We start from the raw sequence: 18,006 nt of genomic DNA on the forward strand, positions 1-18,006 counted from the left end.
TCATTCCCCAGTAGGATAGTTGTATGGTACACTGGGGAAATGGGGGGAAATATATTAATATTTTTTAAGATTTTATTTATTTATTTGACACAGAGAGAGAGATCACTAGTAGGCAGAGAGGCAGGCAGAGCGAAAGGGGGAAGCAGGCTCCCTGCTGAGCAGAGAGGCTCAGCGGGGCTCGATCCCAGGACCCTGAGACCATGACCTGAGCCGAAGACAGAGGCTTTAACCCACTGAGCCACCCAGGCACCCCAACATAGGCTTCTTTTTAATGCTGGATTAGGGCTTCTTTAGAAAAACTAACATTCTCCCATGTGTGTCCTTTGGGAGTACTCTTGTAATTGAGATAACCTTTTTGAGTAGTGAGATCCTGCTAATGTCTCAGTGGTCCAGTTTGATGAAGTAATCTATCCTTGCTTATGAGATGTTAAGGCGGACTGAGGTTGATTTTCAAGGAATTCAACTTTCAGAATTTCCCCTATAATAGTGAGTAGAGTATTTGGGCACAAGTTCCTTCAAAGAACTCAGAATCAAAAGGCCTTTTACACATGGAATGATGCTTTAGTGTTGAAGAATTGTGAACAAGAGTGCTGCTTTAATCACTTGGTGTTACCTGTCCAAAGTGGTCTCTTCCCTTCTTGCATTCCTCAAATTTTACTTATTCTTCCAGACATATCTGAAATCCCACTTTGTGAGACCTCTGCCCCCACTGCTGTTAGAGATTGTATGTTCTTTCTTAAATTCTTTGCTTTTCCCCCATTCATTTGTCAGTTCACTGTTCATGGAGCTTGGATGCCTCTTCCACTGACATATGAAACAATTATCTGGATATTTTATCATTTAACTTTGTGTGAGCCTTTATTTTTTCTCCTTCACTAGACTAGTTTGGGGTAAAGAAACTAATTTAATTTCTTGGATCACTTAAGGGCTTGAAGATATCTAGTACTCAGTTAATGTGTGTTTTTATTAGATTTGATTAAATTACCAATGAGAAAAATGGACAAGACTCATGAATTCTACCCCTAGGAAGTAGATTTACTCTGCTTTTTTAGTAATTGTTTCTTTCCTCAGAAAAAGTTAACTGTGTAGACCATAGTAACACGTGTTCTTTTGTGGGTGTGTGTGGCTTGAAGATTTTCAGGGAGAAGAAATCAAGTTGGAGAGGAGCAAAGAAGAGTATGTTTTGAGAGTCTTAAAGGAAAGTGCTTAAGAAAGCCAACATTTTAGGGACGTATTTATATTTATATTTATGATGGGTAACAGAGTAGTGAATCTAATGAAAGAGTCACTTGTAATCTGTCCCTTACTCCCAGAGTGGCTCTAGAAATCTATTTCCCCATTTCCTTTGGGATTGGATTAAATATCTTAATTCTGAACCTGCTCATTTTATGTTATTAAGAATACTGGTAATCAGAGAGCAGAGGTGTACATAGTATGATTAGAGACCAACTGCTCAAGTAGGCAGGTAGCCAGCCTCCCAGGAAACCGGTTTCTGACAATTGTGTGGAGGAAGATGAGGCCAAAAGTGGGGTGGGGTTCTGAATGTGCAGAACTTATGTCCTCTTCCCTTGAAGGCCTCAGGCAATGATAAAGTAACTAGTCACCACAAAGCACCATCAACTTGTTTGCTCAAATCAATGAATTTTCCCATTTCCACTGACTCACTTAATGGGAAAAAAGATCACATGTCTAGAAAGAGGGAATTTTGCAATTTATTAGAGTGTTTTTTTTTCTCCACTATTTTATTATGAAGATGTTCACACATACAGAAAAGTTGTAAGAAATACACAGTGAACACATATACCCACTTAGGTTCTACAATAAATATTTTGCTATAATTATTTTATTACCTATTTCTCCAGGCATCTGTCAATCCATCTTAAGAGTAGCATTCTGTGAGTTTTGACAGAGGCTTTTGCATGTGTGATCCAAACCCCTATCCAGATATATATAAACTATAATATCTGTATCACAAAGTTCCTTCATGCTCCTTTTCAGATAACACCTGCTGCCACCTTACCCCCAGAGACAACCACTTTCCTATTTCTTTTATTGTAGATTAGTTTTGTCTGTTTTAGAACTTTGTATGAGATTTCTTTTACTCAAATCATATTTTTGAGATTCATTCATGTTTGTTGTATATATCCATTTTTTGGAGGGCTCGATTTCATGACTCTGAGATCATGACCTGAGCTGAAATTGAGAACCAGATGCTTAAATATCTGAACCACCCAGGCACCTCTTGTTTTGTTTTTAAGACTAACATTGGGCTTAAACTCATGGCCCTTAGATCAAGACCTGAGCGGAGATTGAGAGTAAGACCCTTAACTGACTGAGCCACCCAGGTGCCCCTCATCTATTTTTTAAACCAAAGTAGTCTCTGTTAGTATTTAGAAGTTCTTGGATTAGCATCTTCTTTGGAAAGCAGTAGGAAAAATAAAGGATTTTTTTCTTTGTCTCTTTGGTTTTAAAAAAATGCAAGTTGAAATGGACCCTAGTGACAGCTATGTTGGCCCCTAATATTCTCAAAGAAGTGGTTGAGGACCAGTGATTGCTCAGGGTCATGTAGACTAAGCTGAAACTGGAACCCAAGTCTTCTGACTAACTGCTCAAAACAGTTAGAAAGGCAGCTGAGTGGAGGAGTTGTTTTGAGCTGAAGCCATGTGAGACTAGAGAGTTTCGACAGAGCTTTGCTTTAGAGGATGTGAAACTACACCAACCTCATGTGACAAGGAATCCTCTGAGGCCTTGGTGAGAAGCCAGGGGAAAAAGTTTGATGCAGCTTCTGGTTACAGCTCCAAATGAGAACTCACTGGCCCTAGGTGACTTATGAAGAGCTTTCTGATTTGCAATAAAAATAAGACATGGGGCAGGGAAGGCTTTTCTACACTAGCATATATAGACAGGGTAATGCTGAAGGAACAAAAAAAAGCCAAGAAAGGCACTTTCAGCTACATGGCCTTCCCATAGGGACAGACTAGGAGCTGCAAATAAAATACGGAGGGAGGGATGCCATGGTACAGACAGAGCCTTTGTCTCCTATTCAGCCCAGGATGACAATGACCTGGCGGTGCCTGCCTGCCAGCTGTTGGCTGGCCTTTGTGAAAGTCCCCAATCTCTGGGCCAATGCTTAGTGGGCAGGTATCCATTTCATGAAGCCAACTGGCACTGCTGGCACCTTTGTTGGTGAAATGAGCCCAGTGACAGGGAACTAAGGCTGCTGGGCCACTTTTGCTACCAGCTGGCAGGTGCAAACCCCATGGGCAGGTACCCTGCAGAGAGAGGGTTGGTGTTGTCTTGGTAACTAGTCAAAAAGGATATTTCTTCTTCAAGGTCAGTTTGACCTCTTCTCTGCCGGGGGAATATTGTGAGGAAGAAGTAACTCTGTGGCAGCTCTGACTTGTGTTGAATGTGTGCCTCGTCTGTTTTGAATGCATTATTTCTAATTGGATGTTATTAATGTCACCTGCCGGTCATATCTGGGGGTTGGTAGCCTTCTTGGGGGAAGTTGTCTTGGACAAAGATCAGGTCATCAGAGGAGTCGCTGGAGAGACCATCCAGTGTAAACCAAGTAGGACTACACAAAGAATTCGAAAGGCGTTTCTAAAAGGCAGCCAGTCAGGTTAGACGGGTTTGTTGGTCTATTCCGGGATAAGAGATTAGTGCTGACTGTTTGAGGCATGTCACCCTAGATGTCCTTTGGCCAAACTGTCCTGGGCACAGGGGTGAAGGGACTTTTGTCAGCTCACTGGGTGCCTCACAAGTTTGACACAATGAGTTCATTGTAAAGAAGCAAGCTTTCCTTATCATTGTTGTCCTTCTCTCTGTAAATTTTTCACTCATGCCTTTACCTTTAGCAAATACATTTTTCGGACTTTGATTTAAAAGTCCAGTTTCTCCTTACTATTAGAGTTTCTGTATCTGGCTCTGATAAAAGCTGTGTTCTGACTTAGGTCATAGGTTGGGTGTCAGTGTTTTCCCTATTTTGCATCTCTTGTATGTGTTCATATGGAACACACACACACACATTGGAAGGGAAGCACCCTTCCAATGGCCTGAGATATCTGCTGGTAGAAATAATAGCATTATAACAGTATGGGGAATTTTACTCTGTTCTGTCCACTGGGATGCTACCAAAATTATTCAGGTGTGCCTGGGTGGCACAGTCAGTTAAGCCTCTGATTCTTGGTTTCTGCTTAGGTCTGCACTCAGTGGGGAGTCTGCCGAAGTTCACTCTCCCTCTGCCCCTCCCCCCTGCTCATGGTCTCTCTCTTTCTCTCTCTCTCAAATAAACAAACAAATCGTTAAATAAATTATTCAGCTGGGATGGCACCCTGACAGTAATGTTAATTATTCTGGATAAATTCTGAACTTGCTTGCAATTATAACCATGGACATATTCCTTAGCCTCCTAATGTATAAAATGAAAAGATTATAGATTACATTATCTGATTGGGCTCTTGCCAGCTAGTTTTCTAGGACTCTGGATTTTGACACAAAAAAGAAAAGCTCTAAATAGATTCAACATTTTAAAAAACTGACCTTGCTTTTGAGTTTTTACACTAGACCCTTGTATTCAGTAAATGTTTTAATTCATCCTCTAAATCTAGGCACTAGGGATATAGAAATAGATTGAGCATCATTTTCTATCCTGAAGGATCTCGTGGTCCAATGGAGGAGGGATAGCAAGAAACAATTGTTCTCAGAGTTGGCAAGAATTTGAAGGGAAAAATTGTGCTTAGGAAAAGAAATTATCTTTTGGTTTGAAAGTACCTTTAAAAGCATATTTAATGTAGAGAGACGAGGCCCTGCCTCTTCCCCTCTGATTCCAAATTGCCCTCCCTGCCCCCTCCCACCCCCAAGAATAAGCTAGGACTAGGGTGATGTGAAGCACTTGCCTTGGGTACAGAAAATGAGGGAATGCCAGAAACCTTAGTTGTTAAGGTAAATACTACTATAATATTTAAAATCAAAATTGGTGAAAAAAATCCATGGTGAACAAAGTATGAAAATAAAAAAAAAAGAAAGAGAAGATCTGAACCTGCATGTATATAATCTTGCCTCATTTTCCTCACCCTAATTCTGGTACTGAGTACAATAAAACTATAAAATTTGGCAATTTTGATTTTTTAAATACTAATGCCCTAAAATATCTAAAGGTTTAGACAAAGAATTTTATAACAGAGCTTAGGGTTTAGCGGGTTGTCATTGGAGAAAGCCCTTGGGGGAGATGGAGCTCCTGGAAGATGATAGTGAGCATAGTCAAGAAATTCTTTTTTTTTTTTTTTTCCAATTTATTTATTTTCAGAAAAACAGTGTTCATTATTTTTTCACCACACCCAGTGCTCCATGCAAGCTGTGCCCTCTATAATACCCACCACCTGGTACCCCAACCTCCCACCCCCCCGCCACTTCAAACCCCTCAGATTGTTTTTCAGAGTCCATAGTCTCTCATGGTTCATCTCCCCTTCCAATTTACCCAAAAGCACATACCCTCCCCAATGTCCATAACCCTACCCCCCTTCTCCCAACCCCCCTCCCCCCAGCAACCCACAGTTTGTTTCGTGAGATTAAGAGATTCTTCATGGTAGAGAATGGTTAATGAATATTTATGAAAGAGATGACTAATAAAGGTTTTGAAGTTGTTCCTAATGCTGTGCTGTAGTTACCTCCTTTGCTCTCTGCCCTTCAGTTAAAAGTGAGATACATACAATAATCCTTGAATTCATGCTGATTTGAGAAAAGGAAGGAAGCAGGGTGGTATCCAGCATGGGAGGAAGTGGTCTAGTGAGAGGAACCAGGCAGGGTGTAGCAAGGCCTAGCTCAAGAGAAGCCTCACCCTCTGAGTTCCTTTGGAAAGTAGATAGAAAGGGTGTTGGGTCTCGATTTTGCAGGGCATGGCAAATTGACTTCAGGCAATAGATGCTGGGGCCACATCTATTGATTAATGATTATGTTACTGTCCTGGATTTTAGGTCCATTCCTCATTCTTCGCTCTGCTTTCCTCTTGGGAAACTGCTCTCTATGTACCACATCAAAGGACTTTCTTGTCCTTTGGCTTCCAGCTGGAATGGCCAATATTGACCGTCAGTAAATAATTGGATGGAGGGAGGAGAGAGCATTGGCTCTTTCCCTGAGGGTTTAATAGGCTAGTTGCATTCCTCTAGTGATCACTGCAGCTTTCTCTCATCCCTTATCCAGGTTCTGGGAACCACTTTCTCCTATTACTTTTTCAGGCTGAGGGTGGTAACAGAGCTGCTCTTATTTTCTCTGGGGTAGGCACTGTCTTTTGTCATTTCCTTATACTTTGCTTATTGGTAAAGAATCTCTGTAACAAACTCTCTTCAATATAAGAGTGCTCATTGTCTCTTGCTGAGACCCTACTGATAGAGAAATGAGAAGTACTAAGAAAGGTTGTTCAACGTGTTAGAGGTTGACAGTGGGGAAAGCAACAAATGCCCAGTGAGAAGGGAAGATGGGTAGGTTAAATGGTTCCATGGGTGATATTTGGGCTGATTGTTATGGGATATTTCTCTGGGAGGAGGGTAAGCCCCAACATGAGAACAGCCAGATAGGAGTCCATGTAAGTAAACTCAATGGTCTGCACGGTCATAAAAGACAGTGATTATCCAGTGGGCTTTACGAAGCATAGGGAAGCTTACACAATAACATAGCAATCACCCAGGTTCCTATAATCCCTGTTGATAATCTGGCTTGCTTTCCACCTGCCATTTTACAGTTGATATCATACTCTATTTAGTTTGGGATCCTGATTTTCTTTAACATTATGTAATAAACAGCTTTCCCACAAGTGAAAGAAGCAACAAATACTTATTCCTTCTGGATGTAGCAGAATAACTTTAAAGAACAATGTGCTATTACATCATATGGATATAGTGTGATTTTTAGAAAAATGCTCCAGGGTGCCCAGGTGGCTCAGTGGGTTAAGCCTCTGCCTTCGGCTCAGGTCATGATCTTAGGGTCCTGAGATTGAGCCCCGCATTGGGCTCTCTGCTTGGTGGGGAGCCTTCTTCCCCCTCTCTCTCTGCCTGCCTCTCTGCCTGCTTGTGACCTCTCTTTCTGGGTCAAATAAATAAATAAGATCTTTGAAAAAATGTTCCAGTAATTTTGCATCTTTGTCATTAAAAAATTTTTTTTTTGCTTGCTGAATTTAAAAAATGGCTACTAAAAAAGCTGGCAAAAGATGTATCTGTGCTTCAGAACTGCTGAATTATTGTAGGTTTTTGGTTGGTTTATTTTTTAATTTGTTTATATTTTTTAATGTCAAAGAAGATGGAGTTTTCCCTTCATGGGTGAGGAGGATAAAAAACGATGCTTGGGACTCTATTCTGGGGGCAGGCCCAGTAACTTGACCAGGAATGATCTCTTTATGGATAGATATTAGCAACAGTGATGTCTGAATTAAATTTTATGCTGTGGTGTAATCCCTCTCCAAAATTTCCCGAAGTATTATACAACAATGGTCTTATGTCGGTAATATCTTGTGTAAGGAAGGGGCAAGACCAGGGTATGTGTGAAGGACAAAAGGCTGTGAGGCATGGACAAAAGGAGCAGATAGATTTGGAGGAGCCAGAAACAGGGATCTGGGGAAATAGATTACTGAGAGTCGCCAGGAGAAGCATCCTGAAGTACTGAGATGGGTACTAGACTTCTTGTGGTTCTAAGCCTTCTATTTGGATATTAATGGAAAAGGTGATCCTCGAGCTTGAAAGCATTATTCCTTCCAATGGGAAGTAATAAACGAAGGAGGGAATGAACGAGGAAATATTCTAAAGGGAGGATTTGGTGACACGTGGGAAGGTGCTGAGCATTAGAACTGGATGAGGGAAGCAATATTTCATCACAATAGAACTGCAAAATGATTGAGTAGAATACAAGATAATTTGAACAGGGTTTTTGGAAAGAAAGAGGTAAACTTCTTCTGGAGAGAGGTAAACTTCCTTTTGTTAGACTGAAATGTGGCAAGTTAAGCTATGGTCCGAGTTATGATTTGTAATAGGACTTTGTAGGGAAGAGCTTACTATGAGCCCAAAAAGCAATAGAATTGCTTGAATTTCCCTTTCGGTTGTTCCTCCCATGATTGGACTAGCTCAAAACCTGAACTTAGCTGTGAATTTTTTTTTCCATTAAAATCCCAAAATAAGTGACTTATTTGTTCTCATGTTATGATCCAATTCATTTTTCAGCTCACACTCAACCTCTTTGAGACATGAAGCTAGGGAATGGCTTAGGAAAAACATCTGATTTGAGATGTGCTTGCATTTTTCACATGACTTTGTGAAGGGGTTTTTTTGAAGGGGTTTCTGCATTCAAATGGAAGCTTTCAATCTAGAGCTGCCTTAGCCGAAAATTCAAATCTACTTTGTAAGAATTTGGATATGGGATTCATGCTATTATCTGCAAATAATTTATAGAATGGCTCTATTTTTCCCTGGATAATGAGCACATAGTGCCTCTTTGGGGAGGCTTTGGAGAACCCCAGCACAATTATGGGTAAGGTTTTGGTGTGGCTTTTACTGTCATATTTATTGGGTTGGCTTTGATTTAGAAGTCTTAGAAAGGAGGGCAAGGATTTTGGCATGAAGACTGTTTTAATAAAAGTAATCTTTTTTTTTTTTAAAGAGATAAGAGACCCATTACCTAATGCATGAGGTAGATTAAAAGGCCACTGCTTCTGCTGTCTTCATAGAATTTTGTGTTTGTATAGTATGAAAAACAATACTGACCATCTCTATCCAAAGTCACCTTAAGAAAAACACAAAAACATTACCTTATGTTCAACAGTAAGATACTATTTTATCTGAGGTTTCTCTGGGTTGGAAAGGACAGAGCTCTCAGGGTGCTGGCACATGTTTTTTGTGTACTGATACAGTTTTGAACATGGCATTGAAGGGTCTCTAACATTAGGTTTCAGGGCTCTTTATTTGAGCTTCTCAGTTTTGCCTTCACTTTTATTAATAATTTGAATGAAATTATAGAAGATATATTTGGGTATTTATATAAATTTAGGATCTAATAACTAATAACTGAGTCAATATTCTTAAAAGATCTCCCTATGTTAATTTGTTGGCTTGAAACGAAGGGGATAAAGTTTAATAAGAAATTAATACTTGATCTTAGATTTAAAAAAATTAATTGACTGGAGATGATTAGCTTAATAGAGGTTCATGTGAAAAGTCTCATGAGTTTTATCACTAGGAAGTTTAATGGGAGTCCTGTGTCCCATGAAAAGCATCAACCCAAGAGTACATTCATGGAGGTAGAATCCTCCCATTAAGGATTGCTAATGGTCCTGTATTTTAGTCTTGGCCAAACCTCAGCCAAGTTCCTTATCATTACAGGGTCCAAAACAAATTAGAGTTTATTTAGACACAGTCAACCAGGTGGTAAAAATCAGTGAAGAGGTGACATAGGAAACTGTTGTAGGAATTGCAGGAGCCATGATTTAGCCTACAGAGGAAAAGCTCAGGAGGAGGCATGAGTGACTGCTGTGTAGAGATATTTATCTGAAGGGTTGTGGATTTCCTGGATTAGAGTATGTACCACTGGGGCAAGACCCAGGTCAATGTATGGACATTGTAAGGAAATTGTTTATGAAATTGGAAATTCTCCGATGAATAAGATTTTTTCTAAGTGGAATGGACTGGCATGGGAAGAGGGGAGACCCCTGATGCTGAAAAATGTGGCCAGATATCAACCTGTCAGGGAGGTTATGGTGGGATTGAAATATGAAGCTGTATTGGATTACTCTTCAGATTCTGTTCATTGCTAACTAGTTAAAATTTGTCTCTGGAGCTGTCCCTTCTCCCCTTTATCCCAGCTATTACTCTGGGAAAGGTAGGCTCACCTGCAAGTATTTATCACTTACAGGGCTTGATGTTTGGAGCCCAGAGAAATTTATGCTTTGGTCAATTTCCACCAAATAAGCATGCTTCTATTCATGCAGATCACTGCTTGCTTCAATTTACAAACCAAAAACATGTTACAAGAATGAGAGATTTTCATAGTAATAACAAGCTGTTAGAGGGAGAGTTTTGGGTAGGAGTCAACTTGTATCTCTTCATGAGAACATATGGGCACGCTTTTATATTTTATGGAAGTAGGAAGCCAGAGACAATGTATTTTCACCTGTGCGTTCTGGACATACATACGCATGGTGTCATACTCATGTCCATTTTCCCAGGGTGGTAGCGATCATTACCTAATAGGCACAGAAAAATTACAATCCGTCTGCTGTCCTTTTGTGGTCTTGTGGGATTAAAAGATCACTTAAAACAGAAGCTGTGATCTTGGTATTTGATGAGAATTTTTAGCCACCACGTTTTACTCTACTTGAGGTCACTTTATCTCAGTGCTGGAAGTGGGTGATAAAGATACAAGTTTGAATATGGCTGCAATTGTAAACTTTCAGCTTATTTCTCCTCTCTTTTCTTTCTCCTAGCCAGCAAGGAGGGTGGAACAGAAAGCATATTTATACCATAAAGAAGGCAAGGTATCAAATATTTTAGGGGTGAAGAACCATCATCTTAGGAAATGAGAGAAAGGCCTAGAAGAGAATATTTTCTCTCTCATCCAGGAGGCTCCTAGGGACCCCTTTCTGAATCTGGCATTCCTCCTTTTAGTGTCTTTGCAGAGAAGTACAGGGACCCTGTGAAGTTCCTGATGATTCCTGCAGCTGCTGGGGTCTTGTAGAAGATGGGCAATGTGTCTCCCTGTTCTTGTTAGTCCCACAAATAGCCCATTGAGGGGAGCAGGAGAAGGGAGAGGCATCCAGGGCTGTCCCTGGGGTCCCTCAATGGGGGCACTGTTCGGGCTTGGATGGAAGCCAGCCCTGACACCATGCTAGTTGTTAAAGCTTCATTCTTCGCAAAGAGGCGGCTGGAAAGGCAGCAGAGCAGCTGAGGCTCTAGAAAAGGTACTTCTCTTGTTCTTCACAAGGCCCGACTGACACATGAGAGGAAGCCACTTCCTTTTCAGTTATTTTCTGTTGTTCATTACATTTACATCCCAAGCATTTTTCCTCTTCCTTCTCACTCTCATTTTACTACTCAAGACCCAAAACTGATGGGTTTTTCCTTTCTCTCCCCAGTCTCAACTGAAACTTAGAAATGATGTCAGATTTTTCTGTTTTGTACCAGTCTCCTTGGGCAGCCCAACAGAGAAGTACCCTGCGAATGGCTGCAGTTTTACTATTGCTCTTGATTCTCTGAGTAGTTCAAAGTCTCTTTTAAAATGAAGAGTAGGGCTTTCGAGATAGCACAGTATTGGATGCCCACTACAGGAAATGTGTTATTTTTCCTACCCACTATCTATACTCTTTCTTTCTCATAACACCACTTGATTTTTCCTTTCTTTCTTTATCCCTTCATCCTTTCTTTTCTTTTCTTTTCTTCTTTTTTCTCTTTTCTTTCTTTTTCTGATTTTCTTAATATGCCACCACCTTCCATGCTTAGCCTATGGGCATTGGTGAGGTTATCCAGACCATGAAGGTGCCTGGGTTTCAGGGTGGGCACATCTTCTGTCTTTCTGGCTTTGGGTTCAGGATAATTGGGACCCAGACTGGGCTACATCAGAGTCAATCTTGAAAGACTTTGGGAAATATTGGGTAAGAGACCTTCTGTTTTCACTGAGGTTGCTGACTGTAAAGAGTAGAAGTTGGGAGCTATGATGATCACCTTTGCTACCACACGGGAAGAATCAGTGTTAGAATATTAGCCACAGAGGAAAACTGAGCCATGGTGACAGACCGCCTGATGACATATAAGATATAGACTGGATCCAGCTGTGCCTAAAGCCAGGACCCTGACCTTTCAGTTATGCTGGTGAGTACATCTACCCCCCAGCCCCAACTTTTTAAAAAACTCATTTGAGCCGAGTTTCTGTTAGCCCAGCTAGTTTTTGTTAGCTCAACTCTCAATTGCAATGAAGAGAATACTAACAGATAGTAAACATTTTTTCTATCTCCTACTCCCTTTTCAGGCTATCCCAGAGTCTTGCGATTGCCCCAAACTATACCAGAGCTAAGATGCACAAACCTTGTCCAAAATTTCAGCCTTCATGAAAACAGAGGACTGACCCACTCACTCAGTTCTCTGATTCAGTAGAATAACGGGCACTGCTGGAATCACCACCTGCTTTTGCCAATTCAGTCACCACCTAGCCTTGCCAATTCATTCAGCAGTCATTAATTCTGCTATATGCCTGCTAATTTCTACTATATGCCATAGAATTTCTTTAAAGAGCTGACCATTAAGTAGAAAAGCTGGTATGAGTAGGAAGAAGTATGGCAGGCATCATGTTGAGAGTCTGTGTCTGCTTCCATGGGACCCAAGCACAAAGACCTCATGGAAGAGGCAATGCTTGAGCTGTATCTTCAATGATGAATAGAGGTTTTGCAGCTAAAAAGAAATGTAGGAAAGGCAAACCAGTTCATCTGAAGAGAGAAATGTCAATTATGAAGTATTGTCTGACTTAAAAATCTATCACCTGCAGAAGTGAGAAGGCAGTTCAGCCTTCTGTGTTTAGCACATGGCTGACTGGTACAGGTCACAGCAATCTGTGGCCACTGTTATCCTCCCCTTCTTCCTTTTCCAAGATATGGAAAGTGCCTAAAGTTCTTTTGCTTGCAAGCAAGCCCATGTGGATATTAGAGTTGATTGTGGTTGGTAGACTAGGCATTCCATACTTCGTCTCCAGCTCTGTGGCCAACTGACTTGGGGGAAGATAGAAGTTTCAGTAGCTGCAGCATCTGTCTTACTTCAAGATCAGAGTTTGAATCTCATGCCCTTGAAATAAGTTGTCCAGTGGTGGCCCCTTGACTTCCTCTTTAGCACATCCAGTGGTTTTGTAAGCACTCCATTCCCTTCACTAACTCCATTTCAGTTGGAAATACCTTGAGTGAGTTCTCTTGTCTGCACTGAATTCTCACTGATAACAATTCCACACTGTGAGGTCAGGAAGGGCCAAGACCTGCTTATCTTGTTTTCCATGGCATCTCAAGTTACAAGCATGGGTTTGGCAATACCAAACTTAATAAACCATTCTTAGTAAACCATTTTTGAGTAAGTGCATTGGAAGTTATAATCTGTATATGGACATATGTATGTATATGTATGTATATGCAAATAAGCAATTCAAAAGATGTTACTGGGTTGCACATGGTCCAGAGCCACCTTACTAACAATGAGCCTATGTTGTCATAGGCTAGTGGTTATTGTGGGGTAAAGTGTTCATAGAAGACTTAATAGAGAAGTCTTGGTGGAAAAGAACTGGATTCTGACAGAAACTGGATAAGAAAAAAAATAGAGTGAACATTTTACATATTAAGACCTAGTGCTAATATTCTGCACACTCATGACAACGGTGCAGTTACTCCTGAAATAAGGGCTAAGTTCTCTTTGAAATGTGTACGGGCTGAAAAGTGAAGGGAAAAGGTCTTGGCATGATGTTCTTGGGTTTTGCCAAACCCTAATGTTGTGTTTGGAACCCTCTTCTGCCCTGTAGTCCACAAGAATTCCCCTGTCCACATCTCATACCCACATCAAGCATGTTTCCGAATCTTCTGGGAAGCCACACAGTGAGCAGTCAGATGTTTGATCCTGCTTCAGAACAAGCAAGGCGAGTTCTGAGTTAGACCAGCAGAAATGGCCCAGGATGTTGGCTGACAGCCTCTGGTCCTCCTGAGCTCTAGGACTGGGTGAAAGGTTTGGTGGACAAATCTCTCTTCGTTATACATTGATTACAAGGGAAAGGATGTGATTGAAGACTTCTCTATCTGCCAGTCAAGCTGATCAGTGTCACCAGAAGGCCACCAAGCCTTTGAGGCCTTCTTTACATGGGAACCAGCCCAGCCACTGCCAGTTTCTCATTTCATGGTTTAGCTATAAAAATAACTCGTAATTGCCTTTTAAAAATTAAATATAAGAAACTTTCAGAATTGTGTTAAATAAATGAACAAGAGTTTGCCACAGTGTTAATGTATTGTAAGACAGAAGTGTCTACAGAAACTTTGCAAGACTGCCAAATCTGTCCTCACACCGCCTTCAGCTTAATAAAAGGGGTGGGTGGTGGGTGGGACAAAAGCTCTATAGCTTCTAAACATTTTGTAAGAAGGGAACTAAACACCCAAGAAGATGAACATCTGAAAGCTGGGCCATTGCTCTGGACCTTCAGGCTTCACTTAGTTGATGCGAGTCCTCTTTCTCCTATGTTTAAATGAAAGAGTTTGGGAACTAGGAGTTTAAAATTAGGAGACTCTTAATTACGGGAAAGAAATATGAGCATCCAAAGCTTCCGTATTTGATATGCTCAGAGACCTTATTGCTTTGTTGTTTAACCTGACCTCCCATTCTGTAGAGATACTGATTACATTTATTAGTCTCTTTAAACGTCAGTTTCCTCATCTATAAAATACTTGTTGTGGGGATTAAATGAGAAAATGCATGTATACTGGTTAGCCCAGGGCCTAACACAGCATAGACTGTAAGTAGCCATACTTATTATTATTTTGGACATATGGCCATCAGTTCAGAGAATTGTGGATAGATGAATCGCTGAACCATGCTAGATTAGAAATCATAAATCTTGAGATGTCTCCTGGTCTCTGCCCTTGGCTTGTTGGGTAACTTCAATCACTTGTGTTAAGTCTAGGGATGGTGACAGATGGGACCTGGCATGATAGTAGGTCATATGATAAGGACTTGGAGTGGGTGTGGTTGACCACAGCACCACAGGACCTAGGTAGGTAGTTCACCTGAGTGACTCAGTCTCAGGCTGCATATTTGTGGGATCCATAACGAGGGAGGTGCTGGTGGCTGAACTTACCGTTGAACACCAGGCTTTGAGAAAAATAGGAATAAACTAGAGGATGTTATGGGATAAGGAATATTCTCTGAGCCATACCTCCTGAGGTCAAGTGAAGGGAATGGAGAGAGAAATTTGGGGAAGTGGGGGAGAGGGTAACTGACGCAAGCTTCTAGTAATCTAAACTAGGTTAACAACTTAAGTTGTTCTAGGGTAAAAGCTATGATCACTGGGTGGGAGGTCTGGAAAGGCTTTTTCAGTTCTCTTGCCAGTTGGGATGAAGATGACAGAACATTTTAAGAAATTAGCTATAGAATGGACTACCTTGCAATGCACGGTCTCGAGAACTGTTAAAGCTGGGAAGGCTGGTTCCCAGCAAGGCAAAGGAAGGTTTCTGTGCATGAGTATATGGGAGAGAATCTTAAGTCAGCCTTGCAGGTAGAAGTGATGGCCAGACAATTTTCCCAAGGAAGAATAGACAGACAACGTTGGAGGCAGGGGTGGGGAAAAGAGGAACAATGAAAGACAGAGTTTGATGACTGCTAAGAACTGCAAGTGGCTTGGTATGGCAGGGTCATAGGTGTGATGGGAAGTGGATAGAGTAAAGTGAGAAAAGAAAGAGAGAAAAGAGAAGTTTTCGGGGCCTTTTATGTTATCCTGAGGAGATAGGACTTTATTCTGAGGTTTTTTTGGGGAGCCACAGAAAGGCATTAAGCAAGGGAGTAACACAGACAGATGTTGTTGTAGAATGATTAGTCTCACTCCATCAAGAATTGGATAGAGGAAGAAGAGAGCATTTTCTGAGAGCCCACTGTGAAGTGATGCTTTAAGTAGATGAGAGTGTCCCACACTCACAGCCATGTTCCTGATGGATAATTATCTTAATTTCATAGACAAGGAAATTAAGAACCAGAGAGGTGCCTAGCCGTGAGCCATTCACCTTTCATGTGACCTGCTGCTGTAAGTCCCTCTTTCTCTTGGCTGCAGATAATAGGACCAATAGGACCAATCTGACCAACTCTTTCCTGGGAATTTGGGATGGGAGTCCTGAAGCAGGCAGCCAGTTTATCTTACTATGTAGCTGGTCACTTGGTAACTGGGGTGCAGCCATGTACCCCTATGTGGATGGAGAAGCAGAGAAAAGGCATTGGAGAGAGAGCACATACAGCACATGGATAAGCGGAGAGGGGAGATACAGATACAGCCCTGCCCAGGGCTTTCCAGTTCTTACTTCCCTGAGACTCCCTATATCCTTAACATAGTTCTTTTGGTTAAGTTAGCTAGAATTAATTTGTATAAAAAATGGGAAGAAATGGATTCATTAGTGTTCCTAAGGGGGACTGAGGAAGGCAGGCAGGGAGATAATGTGTAATTCCACTCCCCACCAGGCTGAAAATTCTGGGGAGCAGATACTGGGAGATAACTCCCCAAAGAGTTATCTCTCTGGGGACCTCTATCAAGCTTCAGAAGGGGAGTTCAGGCTGAGTGTAACAAATCCAAGAGAGTAGAAAGGCTTAAGCAGACAGATATCTGACTTATAATTGAAATCAGAGGCTTAATTAATACAATATTGCAACATTCTGTTTATTTTATTTTATTTTATTTTTGTAGAAGCAATGCATGATGATATTATTGTAAAATTCCAAGTTATAAATATATGTGGAGTGAAAATGAGAATCACCACATTATCCCCAAATGTTTACCAGTGAAATTGCAGGTGGATCCTGGCCAAACCCTAAAGAGTCCAGTTAAGAGTGAAAATTGTCCTGAGCTGTAGAAAGCCCGGACAGATGAGAGCACAACACTGTCTTTCCTCCCAGTGGATGTGGTAACAATGCCTGGGGCAGGACTTGCTTTTACTTAGCATCTAACAAGCATACATTGAACGGTATCTGTTTTCTCTCTCTCTCTCTCTCTCTCTTTTTTTTTTTTTTAGAGAGGAAGGTACAGAGATTTCCTGTATATCTTTTGTGCCCCTACCTGTACAGCCACCCCTGTTATCAACATCCCCCACAAGAGTGGTACCTTTTACAATCCACAAACCTACATCTGTAATTCATAATCACATGTAGTTTACATTAAGTAAACTAAGTTCACTCTTGATGTTGATTCTGAGGGTTTGTGCAAATGCAAATGTTTAATGACATGTAGCACCATTCTAGTGTCATACAGAATAGTTTCACTGCCCTAAAAGTTCTTTGTGTTTTTTTTTTTAATTTACAGAAATTCTTTGTGTTTTACCTATTTATCCCCTCTATCCCAGCTCCTAGCAACCACTGATCTTTTTTACTCTACAGAATGTCATATGGTTGGAATGTTATTTCTTGGGGCAGGATTCTAAGCCTCCTTGACTCTTCCTGACAGTATGTACAATAGAGAGCGGGCCACTTGGTGTCAGAGTGGTTGGTGCCCTTGGTACTACCCACCTCCCTGCTGATCTGTTCCCAGTTCTACCCTGGCCAGCCCCCACCACGAGGATGCAGGATGAAGCTAATGGCTGCTTCCTCCAAAACCCCACTTGATTGCCTGTAACCTAGCCTCTCTCAACTGTTTCTGAACCAGTCACTAGGAAAGAGACCATCAAGAAATTAATTTTTTGGTCTTTTGTCAACTGTTCTGATACAGAGTATTTCTGTCAAAGGTTTTGCTCAATTGGGACTGGTTCAGTGAATCCTATGTTTGTCTTGGGGAATTTGTGGGCACGAGAAAGGAGTTAGCAGCCAGCAGGTATAGCTGGAAGGGTTTTCTTGTTTTGTTTTTAATTGATTTGAAAATGTATGTTGTTTTAGAAAAATACACTTGGTAAAAAATTAAGATAAATGGAAAAGTTTTGGTGAAAAAATAAAAGCCTCTCATCTTACCTCAAATCCTAGTGCTGTGGTCTGAATATTTGTGTCACTCCAAAATCCATATGTTGAGGTCATAACCTCCAAAGATTTATAGTATTAGAAGGGACTTTTTGGAACTGATTAGCTCATAAGGGCAGAGGCCTTACGAATGGGATTAGTGCCTTGTAAAAGAGGCTGCAGAGAGACCCCTGCCCCTTTCTCCATGTGAGGACATGACAAGAAGTTGCTGTCCTGTGAACCAGGAAATGGGCTCTAACCAGAACGTGACCATGCTGTTGCCTTCCTCTTAGATTTTCCAGCGTCCAGAACTGTGAGCAATAAATTTCTTTTGTTT

The 18,006-nt window shown here is 41.1% G+C and overlaps 1 protein-coding gene across 6 annotated transcripts in view; it reads left to right on the top strand.

The window, feature by feature from the left end:
• The window catches only part of ANKRD55 (ankyrin repeat domain 55), a 537,753-nt gene that overhangs the window by 61,542 nt on the left and 458,205 nt on the right, over positions 1–18,006 (top strand). The gene's annotated exons all lie outside the window — the stretch shown is intronic.

The sequence above is a fragment of the Neovison vison genome, chromosome 1 (genome assembly GCF_020171115.1).
Source record: "Neovison vison isolate M4711 chromosome 1, ASM_NN_V1, whole genome shotgun sequence".
Lineage (NCBI taxonomy): Eukaryota > Metazoa > Chordata > Mammalia > Carnivora > Mustelidae > Neogale > Neogale vison.